General features: G+C 42.1%; 1 protein-coding gene across 1 annotated transcript in view; it reads left to right on the top strand.

Annotated features, from left to right (window-relative positions):
* The first annotated feature begins 374 nt into the window (after positions 1 to 374).
* The window catches only part of st6galnac5a (ST6 (alpha-N-acetyl-neuraminyl-2,3-beta-galactosyl-1,3)-N-acetylgalactosaminide alpha-2,6-sialyltransferase 5a), a 36,814-nt gene continuing 24,920 nt past the window's right edge, over positions 375 to 12,268 (top strand). Inside the window, exon 1 of the mRNA XM_076098406.1 lies at positions 375 to 508. The gene's annotated coding sequence lies outside the window, so the exon portion shown is untranslated. The remainder of the gene's footprint in view (positions 509 to 12,268) is intronic.

The raw sequence follows: 12,268 nt of genomic DNA, 5'->3' as shown, positions 1-12,268 counted from the left end.
GTCACCGTGCAGATGTGCTCCTGTACGGACCTGAGCATTACAATGTATGCATGCAAACTAAGTAAAGATTACCACTAACAACCTGCTGCCATGTTGTCGATGGCACGATTCAGCCTGCGCCCTTACATTAAGTCGATAACAGCGTTTTTTGTTTTTTTTAAGTCTTGGGCGCACGTGACATGACTTCCAGGAAGTTGGGGTGCTGTTGACAAAACGACGGTGGTGCAGGCTGCCTGTAGGTGCAGCCCGAACTCAGTCCTCTGCATCAGGAATAATTCTGTTTGTGTCTTTCTGTCAGCGCCATGGGATATCCGTGCTCCTCGTGCTCCTCCTGTGCGCAAGCTTGTTCCTCGTGTACAACGGCAGCTTCAACGGCGCTTCCAGGGACGCTAACGACACGCACGTCCGACAGCATGAACAGCTGCGGCGGCCCACTGAAGCCCCAGTCAAGGTGGCCAAGCCTCACCCCCCGGTCCTCCAGGGGTACAGTGGCATCATCGACCATAAGGTAAACAGATGTGTTCGTGTGCGTCTCCCATAATGCAGAGGGGAGGCGGGTGAATGGCTGCAAATGCTTGTCTAATTCGCTGCAGAGCTGGCACCAAAGTAAAGCCAGTTTTACCCCCCCCCCCCCCCCCCTTTAGATACTCATTTGTGCAGCGCATCTTCACTTTCTCTTCCTAACCCCCCCCCCCCCCCCCCCCCCCCCCCCCCACACACACACACACACACGCCTCTCCTGTCTAATGACCAGCAGTCATCTATCCGCACAGCTCTTTAGTGAGAGAGTCTCACCCCTCTGTCATTTATCACAATTTTCTCCAGCACAGCGTTGCGCCACACTCAATACCCACCTGTCGTTACTAATAACAGCTTAGGCTACAAATGAAATCCCTGGCTGCATTCTTGCGCTCTAATTGGTAAGCCCAGGAGACCTGCAGCGAGGTGAACCCTGACGTCACAGCAGGGGTGTATCGACTGTCATCTATTCACTAAGCCAGGAGAAAACAATCGATGCGAGTATTGGGGAGGGAAGGTGCTGCAAGTAAAGGCTTTTTTTTTTTTTTTTTTTTTTTTAGGCAACATACAAGATGGCGTGCTTCTCTGCAGGCACTTTGGTTGATGGGCTGTTGGGCGGCTTGTGTAGCGGTCTGCCCCACTGAGCCAAATGATGGATGCAACAGTTCTCCAATCATTGGATTTAAGACGTTTAAGGTTTAAAGAAATGGACAGTTTTGGGCAGATTCATAGACAGATTATGAGACAATGAGCCCCAGCTGAAAGAGATGTGACATGAATCAGATTCTTGTCTCTTTTCTTGTAGTTTTGTGTGGCTCTTTGTAGTCTATTTATGTATGTTTGTACTTGTTTTGCATCTCTCTGGTACCATTTAGCATTTCTTTAGAGTTCCTTTGCATCTCTGTAGTCTTTTTGAGTGTCTTTGTTGTCGTTTTGTGTTACTTCATTGTCCTTTTGCATCTCTCTGGGTTTGTTTTGCATCTCTAGTAATGTGTCTCTTTGTCGTCGTTTTGCTTCACTGTCGTCATTTTGGCATCTCTATTTAGTTTTTTTTCTTTATAGTCGTTTTGTATCTTTTGGTTGGAGTCGTTTTGCATCACTCTGTAGTCTTCTGTGTCTCTTTGTAGTTGTTGTGCGTCACTGTTGTCATTTTGTGACTGGTAGCAATTTAGTTTTTCTTGGAGTCGTTTTACATCTTTCTGGATCTGTTTTTGATTCTTCTTGTACACGAGAGCCCCCTTTAAAGGGGGCTAGAGGGGGGCGGGGGGGTGGTGTACATGTGTACAATTCACTTTTGCGAAAGGAATAAAATAATAAAAAAATAATACCTGTGTAACAAAGAGATTCTGGGCGAAACAACCATGGGAGCCATTTTACACACTGCAAAACACAATTATACATGAACTAAGATCATATCTGGAAGATATCTAGAAGATTTGCCACAATTTTGGCCAAAAATCGACGAACTGTGCTCTTTGTATGATCTCTCATCACGAAGCACGGATCGCACATGGCGGATGAGCACATCTAGCAGGCTCGTGATTCGACCCGGAAACGAGCAGCGGCGTCGAAATTACTCTCTTTCAAACCGTTCAAAGGTTATGGGTATACATGCCAACATCAGCCACTGGTCACGAGAAAATAAATTGGGTAAAAAAAACTTACGTTTTGACGGTTTTGGCGATGTAAAATGGATTTATTCCAACGGATTTCGACGCTCATGTGTCCTCCATCCTGTGTTGCATGACTGTGACTGGTATCAATGCGCAGGCGGAATGAATGGCAAAATGGCAGCCGATTCTGTGAGGTGGACCAATCCATGTAGAGAGGGGGGTTTGCCCTGCATTTTGCGATTTTTAGTCAGTAAAGAGAAACGGAGATTCTCAAACACCCCCGCATGGCTCCCGTTGGACTATCCCACATCTAAAATGGTCTCACACTTGTAAATCGGCCGATCACAGGCCTTACCAGTGTCACATAGACACACATTATGAGCCAGTTATTGTTATGAATGACAGATATGACACATCATAACTGCTCAAAATTATTCAAAATGGTATCAAACTGATTTATTAGGATTATTGAACACTCAGTGATAAGAAAAGTGAATATATATAATATTTCGTTATATAGTATATACAATTAGAATACGGCAATGCAACTGCTGCTTCCAAAAATGAGAATTTTGCATGTCTTTGCTTGGTTTATGCTGGCCTGCTTTACTCAATCAAAGTCAAATCAGTTTAGAGACTGTAAAACCTGTTGTGCTATGACTTTGGCTATGCCATTAACATTTTTAGGCCTTATTTCAAGTAATATTTTAGACACAAGTGCTTTTTTTCAGGCGAAACTGCAACTTTTTCAATTTGAGCTGTGCCATATGTGAAAATATGTTATTAACCAGTAACATATACACAATATTTACACATATCAGCACATCTTCCAAGTGTTACCTGTATTATACAATCAAAAAATTATTAAAATAGACCTTGTAGTTGCAGAAATACACTCTCTTTAGTATGGGTATGCAATTTTCGACCAGAGGCCTAAAAATAGGGCCAGTCTTAAAGAGGGTAAAGTTAAAGTTGTTTTGCATCGCTGTATGCATTTTGTGTCTCTTTGTAGTCAATTTACTAATATTTCTACTTGTTTTGCTTCTCTCTTTAGTTTGGCATCTCTTTGTTGTCATTTCATTGAGTTTTTGCCAAGAAATGTTAACAATTACTTCAACCTGAGGCCCAGGAGCCCGAGGTCAGGGGGCCTCTGGGCCTGTGTCCATCTATGGCAGGACTGATAACACTTTGAATGACAGGGCTAATTGGCGCTGCCATCTATTTTTCAAGAAAAGTATATGTTGGCTGCTGAAAGCATGCTTTAAATCATCAGATTATGTCAAAGGTTGATTTGCGTATGAGTAATTTGACAGCCTCCTCCCCGCTCAAGAGGCTGTTGATGCGTGGAAGAGACGAATAAGCAGCATGAACACGTACAGTATTTACCAGAAGTAAGCATATTGTTTGTGAACATCAGAAAAAGTAGCCTGGTTGGGAAATAAATTTAAATTAAACACCAGGTGCTTTGAAGAGTCACTTAATCTTGTGACAAAGTAATGCAGTTTGGCAACAGAAGGTGGAACTATTATTCATTAAAATAAATCTCGTTGGTGAAGGAACTGGCAAGCGTGGAAACCTCGAATGTTGATGACTGTGAGAAGTTCAGCTGGCAGTTTTCTCAGGAGAAATGCTGTTCGTCTGTCCACTTAAGTTTCAATTTTGAGTCTCTGCTCTGCTGCTGGTGATGTGCAACTGTGGACTCACAGCTCACTTTATGTATGGCACCATGTACTTGTAACTAATAACTAACTGGTGTGTATATATATATATATGTGTATATATATATATATATATATATATATGTGTATATATATATATATATATATATATATATATATACACACACACACACACGTTCTTCATCGTATTTTTTATACGATTTAATGAAGTTGAGCATTAGTTTGGCATTTCAACATCATTTTAAAGCTGCACTCAGGGGATTTGGGCATGCCACTGAAGGGCATCAGCACAAGCCGTTCGAAAATGAGTCACATTATAGCCAAATCTGCCGTTTTGCATTTATTACATAGATTTTGCAGACATTTTGATTCAATGTTTCACTTTAATCTGTGTATATCTATCTAAAAGTAGACTTTTAGACCTTGAAAGTGACGATGCTTTTGGAAATTTAGTTTTCGTTTCATTTTCAAGGTATTTTATATCTTACAGAGACAGCAGATAGATACACTGGGGGGGGGGAGAGACGAGGAATGACATGCAGCAAAGCTCCCCAGCTGGGACGCTGTCGTCGTTCATGGTTCGTACCTTATCCCCTCGGCAACCAGAGCGCCCTGAAATGGGTTTGGGTTCGACAAGTAGCTGTGAAGGTTAGAATAGTTCAAATGATGCTTTCTGTGTCCGCACGACCGCGAGGGTCTTGACATAAATCACTGTGCCAACCATGCTGTGTGAACATTGTGCAGACGTCCTTGTGCAGACATCCAATGCAGTATAAGTTAATTTAAGAGTAATGGACTGGTGGGTAGTACGGTTGCTGTCTCGAGATCTCAGTAATTGTGTTGGTATTTGGTTACAACTACATTTTTCTTTGAAGAATGTAAAATGTTAATGTTGTGACTCTGGTTATGAGTGGCATGTGGACGATGGACTCGGTGTGAGACACAACATTGAATAGAGTTTAATATTTGTTGCGGTCAATATGCCAGAGGCTGTTTCAGCTTCTGGTCTTAGAATCTGAATTATTGCTCAGCCAAGTCTCGCAGTTCTGTCACAATTTGATCTGCGCACAAATCGATTTGGAAACGAGTCGTTCATATTTCAAGACCGCTGACGGGGCACGCAGCAGCATCTGTTTTCTCACTGCCTGAAATGCCAATATTCAGTGACGGTGTACGTTTTGATTTGATGAGGATTTGTCTGTAATGCGTCGGTAAACCCAGCTTCGGATGAGAATTGATTCCCCCCCCCCTCTGACGGGAGCAGCCGAGCACCGTGAGTAAACCACCAATTTATTTTTTCTCTTGGCAATAAACTTATTGACATTTTAGCGACAAGGGACATCAATTAGGGCCACGGCTCCACTGAACATCATTTATGCTTCTTCAAACCTGCTATTTTGTCACCCTTGACATTCAGCCTCCGCAAGCTGCAATCAATACTTTATGATTCGAATGCACTTTGTGACTATGGCATGTGGAAGTGCATAATGCAGTCCAACCTTCAAATACTTTGCATTCAGTTTTCTGAGGCGTTGTGTCTGACAACATGGATGAACTTTCTCAGTACATATGGAGAGGTGAGAAAGTGATCGGCCTCGCCTCGCATTCCTTCTCCTGCAGTGCTGAATGATTGGCGCTTGGGAAAAAAAAGTCCTCTGACAGGAACATTTGTCTTCTTCATCTTTGCCTGCTGCCCTCTCTGCCATATTGATCTTTCCAAGATATCAGCTGGCTGGCGTGCAGGGTTCAGTGCCAGTCAGCCTTTGACCGCTTTACTTTATCTTCCTCCAGAGCATTAAACTCACCACAACCCAAAAAAACATTTTGAAGCCTTTAAGTTTTTTGCTGACTTTTGGCCAAGATGCTGAAGCATTTGCAACATTTTCTTTTTCTCCTCATCGGGTTATGAACTGAAAGGTTTTTTTTTTTTTTGCATGTTAGACATTATTTATGCCTCTTAAATCCTGTTTACCAAGTATTTTCGATGCAACATGTTTGATTTGGGTCAGAATGAAGGGTAATTTATTTCTAGTTATGCAGCAGCATTTGTTGGCCTGGACATGTACTGTGAAGACTGTAGGAGGAGGGATGAGATAAGCTAGCAAAGAAAGAAACTTGGGGAAGGAGATGAAAAGGGAAAGGAACTCTTGAAGAGTGAGGCAAAGAGAATGAGAGAAGAGGATAAAACCAGGAAAGGGTAAGGATGGAGAGAATGATAAAAGAGAATACAGGACCCGGGAAAGGTTCATCCTGCGAGAATGAGACAAGAGATTGAAGGAGGCAGACTATGAAAGTGGAAGATAGAGTTAAATCCCATGGGGTTTCCTTTCTTATAGCAGGATCCATAGTTTTATTTTCTCAGTGAGGAGGACAGGAAATAACTCTCATCCGCCTCTCTGTGGAGATAGAATGAAGAGGTGGCGTAACCATCTCCCTCTGATTGCCTCTCTGACACCGCTATCACGCAGATGCCTAACTGATATCATGCGAGACAGGTGGAGGCAAACTAATGGAGGGTTTGATGCAGACGAGGGGAGTTTGATCAAACTCCAATGTCACGCTGGAGAGCCATGAACTTGGCTGACTTGACGCGTCTAACAAGACGCAAGATATTTCCATATGATTTAAGTTCGAACATTTGGTTTCCAAAAAGGAGAAATATATACGACATTGGGAGCGTTGATAAAGCAGCAAACAACTGTTTGCTATGTGTAGACATAGTGGAGTAATGATGTCGCTCTTCCTCCGTGTGTGTTGTTATTGGAGCTTCTCTGGGCTTGATTCTTTATTGTTTTGTTGCCAGGCTGGCCGTGCATGCTGTTGGTACTATTAGTGCACGTGAGGGTGCCCCACTGGTTAGCTCACGACCTCCGCCCTGCACTGCTCTCATACGGTGGTTACAGCTGATAACACCAGCCCAACCGACAGCGGTGTCGCAGAAGCGTACTACCCTCCGGTTCCTCCTCAGATAAACACCGTTTGCTCTGTCAGCACGTTTTCCGTTGTTTGTACTGTGCTGTTAGCACCATTAGCTACGAGCCACCGGCCATGATGAAAGGCAGTAAAATGCTCCCAATCTTGTATTATGCACTTTTAACAAACAAGACAAAGAGCACTCCACAGATTTAGCATTGCACTCCAACATTGTCGGATTAACAAGGGATGGTTAAAAGAGAATAAAAAGATATACACTGATGAAGCAGAACGAGAGATTTAACTTTTTATTCCATGCATTCCTTTTCCGCAATGACAGTTTAACATGTCAATCATCACCCAATACGCTCCATATCTGTCACACTGCACCTTTACAGGACTTTTGCTGCAGCTGCTGATATTTTGCACACAAGTAATTTTTGTTAAATTGCCTAGATTCTCTACTTTCTATTTCTGATATTCGTCTTGTATCATTACCCTTGTAAATATGTGTGAAGTCTTTTAATGTAAGGCACCATTTCAGGTTGACGCAACTTCAATTTAGTTGTGCTTGCATAATGACAATTCAGTTTTTGATGACGCTCATGTATAGCAGGTAGTATTTGCCATGATCATCATCTTTGTTTAGCGAGTTGGCGAAACTGAAATCTCATTTGTTTTGAAGATATTTGGTTGTAAAGAAAAGTATTTGAAAGATGGTAACGTTGAACTGATTATGGCACATGGTGGAAAGTCAGCTGATCACTAATGTCTTGAGGATTCATCCTCTGAGGAGTGTTAATGTTGGAACACAACTTTGTGCCAATTCATTCGGTACATGTGGAGATATTTCACTGAATAAGTGAAAATGTTGACGTGCTTGCAGCTCTTGTTTAAAAAGTTGGATGTTCACCAAAGTTTGTGTGATTCATCCTTCAGAAACCATAAATGTTTGTCCCAAATTTCATGGCAATCATCCGATAGTTGAAAGGAGATAATTTCAGTCTGGATCAAAGTGGTGAACCGACTGAGCCAAACTGCCTGAAGCTGTTGTGCAGCTGCAGACAATCCCCCTGAGATGACACAAGAAATTTACAAAATAGATTGTTAAAGATGGAGAACACTGGACAGAGATGGTTTGAGACGTATCTGGGCTCTGACTAGGTACACTCTGCTTGAAGGCATAAGACAAGCAGAACAAAGCCATCTTTGCCAAGAAGACATGACGAGTCATCCCTCTCCAAACCACAGCTTCACTGACAGCTGGAGAAGTCAGAAGTTTAATGTTTCATCTCAGACAGCCACATCTTCTACGACTTTTCTCTGAGCAACAAAGCCATTTTTCACCGTTAATTAGGATTTTGCTTTGCAATCAGCCAGCTGGATAGCGAGACAAAACAATTCCCCAATTAGGCTGTTATGGCCAAAGACTTCGTAACTGTTTGACAGTGGTGGAAGAAATATTCAGATCTTTTATTTAAGTAATCTTACGAACACGACACTGTGAAATACTCCACTAAAAGTAAAAAAAAACTGAAGTGAAAGTCTAAGTATTATCAGCATCATTTTTTAAATAGTTCCTTTAGATTAAGATGAAGGAGAATTTTCTTCAACACATCTGGAGATGCGTATGTGGGTTTCAATGGATGGAAAACTGTAATCTAAAAAGCTGTCAGATAAATGTAGTGAAGTAAAAAATGTGCCTTGTGAGAGTTAATGGAGTAGAAGTAAAAGAAAGCATAGTAGAAATAATAAACAAAGTACTTTGTATTTGTGCTTAAGTACAGTACTTGAGTAATTGTACTAAGTTTAGTTCCAGCACTGGTTTGTGAGGTCTGCAGGTCGCTGTACGTGTCTGTGCATAAACTTATGTGTGTGTGAGTGAGGTCTGCCTTTGTGTTTTTTTACCATTTGGAGTTTTAAATTACAAAGCAAACTTCGCCTCACATTAGCTCTAGATAACCACTATTTTTATGCAGAGGCCTTGTTAGAAAACTGGAAATGCTCCGTTTCGACTAAGAGATGAGAATAGTGGTTTCGTTATGCCACAGTGGTCCCAATTGGGGCATAGTCTTGGATTTCAACTTATCTCCAGTGCATTCTGCTCCCGCCAAACATAACACAGCTTCAGGCACTTTCCAACGCAGGCCTGGAAAGCAATTATGGATGAAGAGTGGGATGGGGGAGGAGGGCGCTGCCTCTCGATAAGCATTCCCTCAATGGAGCAATCTCACACTCGGTGCCTTTTGGCATTCTTTGGTTAGGTTAGGGAATCACTGGTGAAGTCATACATTTTCGACATAAAGGAAGTGGAGGGAGATTTCTTGAGACGTGTGTCATGAGCTGAATGGTGATTTCATGCCTCTGCATGTTTTAACCTTTGGTGCTCGGTAAGATGTAGCCTGCCGGGCACTCTTATTGTATGGCCCCCGAGAGACCTGTGAAGGATCTGAAAAGGTTGAACTATGATAAATGGATGATACCTTTTGGCACAACATCCGGAGATGGATGATGAGGCGCCGCCGGCATCCGCATCGTTGATGCAAAGCGACGGCTGGCAGGAGGCATCGCAATAAAACCAAATTTCTTTGCTTCTCCTTCTCCTTGCTCCACAGATCTACATCACTCCGCTCTTTAGACGTGATTAATGAGCATGTCTTGCAAGGTGGGAGTTAGGAATGATCAAACTGTAATTTACATTTGGGCATAATCTCCTTCTATATGCCCTGAGCGTCCCCCAACCCCCCCAGATTAGAAACCTATTGGATACCAACGTGTTTCTAAACTAACATACTGGATACCAAGGTTATTAATTACAGAGGCCTGGGGTTTGCCAACACAATGAGCTGCTTGAGCAAATGTATAAGAGCAAATGATGAGCTGAGTTAAAGTTGGCAATGTTTTCTTGTAAACGAGAAATTACTGATTGAAAGATGTAGAAGAAATCTCTACTGTACTGATTTGACATTAAATCGTTGCTTGCACCGAGATGTCGAAAAAGTCCCAATTACAGAGCGCACTTTTGATGTGTATCCCATGACGAGATGACCGTGTCATGGTTGTTCATCGAAGATTCTCTGGTCTCCCGCTGTCACTGACGAGCCGACTGATTACACCTCCACTGGTGTTGAGGAGTAAGCATTTTTTCCTGGACATTATAAGGAGCTGCTTCCGCCTCCTCTTCCTTTCTCTCTCTGCTTGAGGGACTCCACATTAATTCAGGTTATATCAACAGCAGGGTGCTTCATTGGACCCCAGGTCTCTGTAGTGTAAAACAGGTACTGTAGATACCCCATACTCTCGCAGAGCAATTTCATATGATGTGTCGTCTCCTGCGCTGGGAAAGTCAAAATATACATCCAAACGGGGAACAAATGAGAAGAGGAAATCTGAATAAATGAGTGTAGAAGCAAATGCAGATGCATGAGGGCTCACTGAATGGTTTAATAAGTATGGACTTTATGTGAATGTAGACAGAGCCATCTCTGTCTACACTCTGTCAAGTGTAATGAAGACTAGGTTCATAAATATGAATGTAATTGATAAACATGGAGCTGAGGTGAGTCTGCAGTAATCTGTCCTGGTTGCTCTGTCTCTTCTCTGATAGCCTGCTGTCTCCACTGCCGCCACAGCAGAGTTGTTTGTGTGCGTCTGCAGCGAACGTAGAGGGAAGTCGTAATTTGAGGAGTGTGGAGGATAGAATTGGTCCATACAGCTTTCCACACTTGTTCACACCGTGTCAGTCACTGGAAACAGTGTGATTGTTGGTTTGTTTGTTTCAGAAAGTGTATTTCCGCCTGCAGAGACGGCAGCACCTCTCTCACCCCCATCTTCCTGGAGAATTGAGGAGGTTTGTAAACATTCGCCTCAGATTGTAACTTCATTGAGATCTCGGACGAGCCTCTGTAGCAAGTGGGTCACAGTGACATGTAGGTCGACGGTGGAAGTTTCCATGATTGTCAGTACGCCTAAATTGATTTTAGGCGGGAAGGCACAGGGTGTAGTTGAGGTGGAGTAACCCTCAACGGCTCAACTCAATCTCATCAAAAGAGCTCCTCATTTCTTGCAGCTAAAAAAATGTGAAATTGTGGGAAACGTGTGTCTTCCAACAATACCCTCATTGTAACTCCTGGTTAATCTAGCAGACAGATGGGTCCAAATGCTACGATGACCATAAGCCTCGGCTGCCGTTGCCATGGAGAAGAAGCAAGTTAGAGGCGTGAATCGGAGCGCGAGCAATTTCAAAACGCTCCTAGTTGTTGAATTCGTTTAAAAGTGACCCAAAAGTTGATTTAATCTTCAACATCATGTTCCTTAGCTTTCCCTCGCTGTCGGCTGCACACAGTTTAAAATTCTGTCTTTTAGATGCTTCTTAACAACTTCAGAGTCGTATTCAACGTCTCCCCTGATGATTATATGCACACAGGCTCGTGCCTTCGACTTTTTATCAAAGATATTTTGTTACGCAGTTGTTCGTTTTGATCGGACGAGAAGAATTTTATATCAATTCAAAGCCGTATGAGCTGTGAATCACGTAACATTGTTCATGGGAATAATGAATGGGACTTGTGTATATATGGAGCCAGGGACGCCTTAAATATAAAAATAAAAAAAGTATTCCGTTTAAAGTTTCAGCCACAAGACGTCTAAAACTGCAAAAATCAACGTTGCATCGACAAAACATAGTCAAATATGGATAAACTCATTGCAGTCTTTTCCAATGCTTCCTTGTTGTTCTATAAAAAGATTAGAGATGAATTTAAATACTTTACAGTCAGAGGACACATACAATACCTAAAAAAATACTTCATTACAGTTGTTTGTTATTATAGGCTACATCTATAAATATATCGTTGGTGAGTCCTTGTTCTGTCTTCTGGTTTGTTTCTGCAAAGCATAATTAACCTGCACTGAAAAAATAACTATAAATAAATCAAATAGAGCCCCACACTTCTTTGTAGAATGAATTCTTTGAGATAATAAGCTCAATATCGAGTGTGATTCGTGTTCATTATGAGCCAGGAGGCAGGTTGCTGGAACTTCTTTGTAATGACATGAAATAAATTCATTGTTTGCCAAAGCAATCTGATAAAAACTTTTGGAACAGCACTTGATTATCGTACTTATCTTGCCATCAGGGATTCACTCTTTATTCACGGAGGAACTCCTTTGAAACTTCTGCCTCTTCTCAAACTGCAGTTATATATCGAGATGAACAAAAGGAACTATGAGTGAAGTTGCTTCAACGCTTGTCATCACTCGGTTGTTTCAATCGAAGCGCTCTTTCATTTCCTCCGCATCACTGTAAACTCGACAAAGTTAGGCTTCAAAACTTAACACTGAGCTGGGAAGAAAAGTTTTGGAATAAAAGAGAATTTGAAGAACAATGATCTAAAGACATCTGTCTGAAGTTAATGATGTGAACAGAAATTAACAGATGCAGGGGCTCATTCCAGAAATGCAAAAGAGTATTTCTCTATTTATGAGCCGAAGATGACTCCATTTCCTCGGCTCGTAATCGCAGCGTTAATTCCGTCCTCCATC

Source organism: Anarhichas minor, unplaced genomic scaffold, assembly GCF_050575085.1.
Source record: "Anarhichas minor isolate MPS153535 unplaced genomic scaffold, ASM5057508v1 ptg000024l, whole genome shotgun sequence".
Classification (NCBI taxonomy): Eukaryota; Metazoa; Chordata; class Actinopteri; order Perciformes; family Anarhichadidae; genus Anarhichas; species Anarhichas minor.
The sequence above is the reverse complement of the archived record's forward strand: the minus strand, read 5'-3'. Positions and strand labels throughout refer to the sequence as shown.